The following is a 3,554-nucleotide window of genomic DNA, read 5'->3' as shown; positions in this document are numbered from 1 at the left end:
GGTTTCACCATGTTGCCCAGGGTGGTCTCCAACTCCTGGGCTCAAGTGATCCACCCGCCTTGGCTTCTCAAAGTGCTGGGATTACAGGTGTAAGCCACTAAGCTCAGCCAAGAAAATCCTTTTGCAGCAAAATACCAACTTCAGAACATAGTAGAATCAATTTATAACATTTTCTAGAACAATAAACATATCTACACAAATTTAAATATATTTAAATGTTGATAAATTTGAAAGTACATTTTACTTTACAACAAAAACCAAATTAATGTTTTCAATTTGTAAAACTTGAGATAAATCAGTAAGATAAAGACTATTACCACAAAAGAAAGCAATGAATAAAGATTCTAAAAAGTTAACCTTCGAAAGGAGATGTACATATGAAATTTCAAAAGTATTTAGGCTTAAAAATTATGACAGCAGTAATAACTAATGATTACTTATACAACTGGGATATAATTAGGTTAGGTAGGTAGATCTCTGGGGAAAAGCCAACCTGAAACTGTAAACAACGCAAAAGGTTAGGGGATTTGGATCTTTTGAACCACCATACAAAGATGGTGAATGAGAGGGTGAGGCTGGGCTGGAGAGGGTCAACAAATTTTCCAGGACACTTATGAATCATGGAAAATTTTGAGTTGACAGCAAGCAGTTGTGAGTGTCTCTCAATTAGTGGTGAGGGAAAACGGTAAGTCAGTCCTCATTCTTTCTTCTTAGGTCTAAATATTGGGTCTAGGAAGACATGGGCTCTTCTCAGGAGGGTTCAAATAAGAAACACTAAGGAAATGCGTGCATGCTTCTGAAGAACCTTTGACTGGTCTCTTCCAGTTGTTTTGTGCTCATTGAGGGAACCCAAAATCCCAAGAACAATCCCATCTTCTGAGATACAAATCAAGTTAAGTTCCTACTCATATTCATTTCCATTCTCTGCACTTCAACTAATTTGGTCCTTGAATAGAAAGGGACCACTCTTTCCTAACACCATGTATCTGTTCTTTGAGTGGTAACTTGCAAACTTAGCACCTGTACACAGCATGTGGAAAGTGAAAAGTTGTGGCAAAACTCAGATGAGTTTTACTGTTGAAATGAATCACATACTGTAAGGTGAGTTCTTAGAAATGCAGATTTAATTTATTCTCTCCTGCTTTCCTTCTTTTCTTTACCTGAAACTTCCATTCAGACAATTCAAGAATTGTTAAGACTTTGTTATACAATCAATTAGATAGACAGAGACAAAGTTGCTACATATACTACTAAATACTGATATTTAAGTCAAACATTCACCCTGCAGATTGAGACTCTTGCTTTAGATCTCAGGCTACCTTAGACTTCACTGGATAAACATTTTCAAATTCCATCAGAACTAATCATGAGGTTCTGCTGGGGATTGGTCCTGTTGGTACAGTAGAAACTTCAGAGTTTTACTGGTTCCATTTTAAAAACTCTGATATGCATGTTGGTGATACAGAAGCCTCCTTTCTGCTATTTATTTACGTATTTAACAAACCTTGCTTTAATATAGCTTAAGCCACATTCCATGGAGGTATCTTATCTGGGCTTTGAGAAGAGTAGACCCTATGGTTTCTGTCATATTAATTAACAAGTTTCATAGTGTCATCCCACTGAACAATTAGTAAGAATCTTGAACTAAGACAATATTTTGTATTAAGTAAAAAACCTTGCTTCTGCCTCAATTTCCATTACACATAATCCCAGCTTCTCTTGACATCAAGGTGACATAGACCTCTCTTCTTGTATTCATCCTATTTTTTCTCTCTCAGGTTCTAGGTCTTAAATAAGAAACACCGACTTGATGGAATTTTCTTTTGTGAGATCATTCATGACCTGGGTTTATGAGAATGAGGAATAGAGGAAGATGATGGGGGCAACACATGATATCTAACAAAGTTAATATTAGAATATATCTAGAAACCTAGGGTAGAAGGAGTGAGAGTGTTTGGGAGACTACATATGAATGCCATGTTCTCAGAACCACATAGGAAGTGTTCTAGGGTAACAGAAATGGAGGAAGGAAGCAGTGATGTATGAGGATTGGTGCTCTCTGGATCATTTGGGGGGGGTGTCTGGGAATCCCACTATAGACTTATGCTGAGATTCTTACCTGCTCTGAAAAACCTGAGAGAAGCCCTTTAAAAGCAGGCAGCAGGGGGACATCAGTAACAGTAAAAGGCATGACAAAATACGCAAAGAGCTAGCTCTTAGATTCAGAAGGACTCTCTGAAAACACTAAGAGAATATATGTACTCTCTTTCTACCTAAGATCAAAAATGGTAATTCTGTAATAATGCTGCAAGGCACAACGTGGTAAGACTCATTGTCATTTATTAAGCAGTTATTTCCTGCCAGTCACAGTACTTAGTCCTTTATAATGCTTATAATTTCTCAGTGAGGTAGGTGATATTAGTAATGCCAAACAGCATAAGAGGACGCTAGAGAATGATTTACTTGTATGGTTCAGTTTTCAAATATTCCTTGCTACTGATAGTTAAGTTCTTGTTTTTTGTTTGTTTGTTTGTCTTTTAAGTTTTTCCATAAGCAAGGCAGCAAAAATAGAATGTGGTAGGTGGAATTTTGAGTAGCCTTCAAGATTCCTGCCCACTGCTATACACTTTCTATTTAATAACCTTCCTTTGAGTATGCCTGGAACCTGTTAATATGATGGGATATCACCCACTTGACTGCATTCCATGACATCATATAACACTTTGTCATAGCCAACTGGAGAGAGTTTATCTCATTGGTTTCAAAGAAGTAATCTGTCATGTTTTTCATTTGTTTGTTTGTTTGTTTTGAGGCAGAGTCTCGCTCTGTCGCCAGACTGGAGTGCAGTGGCGTGATCTCGGCTCACTGCAACTCTGCCTCCCGGATTCAGGTGATTTTCCTGCCTCAGCCTGGCAAGTAGCTGGCACTACAGGCGTGTGCCACCAGGCCTAGGTAATTTTTCTATTTTTAGTGGAGACAGGGTTTCACCACGTTGGCCAGGATGGTCTCAATCTCTTGACCTCATGATCCACTCATCTTGGCCTCCCAAAGTGCTGGGATTACAGATGTGAGCCACCACACCTAGCTGTGTCGTGTTTTAAGAAGGCCAAGTACATAGGACTTTCTAGGACCTAGGGTGACCTCTACAAGCTAAGAATAATACGTCCTGCCAACAAACAGGAAAAAAACTGGTACCTCAGTCCTAAAACTACAAGGAACTAAATCGTGCCCACAACCCCCATAAGCTTGGAAGATGATCCCCAGCCTCAGATGAGATTGCAGGATTGCAGCCCCTGGTGATAACGTTGATTAAAAGCTGGTGAGACCCTGAGCAGACGACCCAGCTGACCTGATCCACAGAGAGGGTGAGACAATAAATCTGCATGTTTTATGACAGTATGTTTGTAGTAATTTATACACCCACTGAAATCTTTTTTTTTTTTTTTTGTGGGGGGACGGAGTTTCGCTCTTGTTACCCAGGCTAGAGTGCAATGGCGCGATCTCGGCTCACCGCAACCTCCGCCTCCTGGGTTCAGGCAATTCTCCTGCCTCAG

The sequence above is a fragment of the Cebus imitator genome, unplaced genomic scaffold, assembly GCF_001604975.1.
Source record: "Cebus imitator isolate Cc_AM_T3 unplaced genomic scaffold, Cebus_imitator-1.0 Scaffold0, whole genome shotgun sequence".
Taxonomy (NCBI): Eukaryota; Metazoa; Chordata; class Mammalia; order Primates; family Cebidae; genus Cebus; species Cebus imitator.
The sequence above is the reverse complement of the archived record's forward strand: the minus strand, read 5'-3'. Positions refer to the sequence as shown.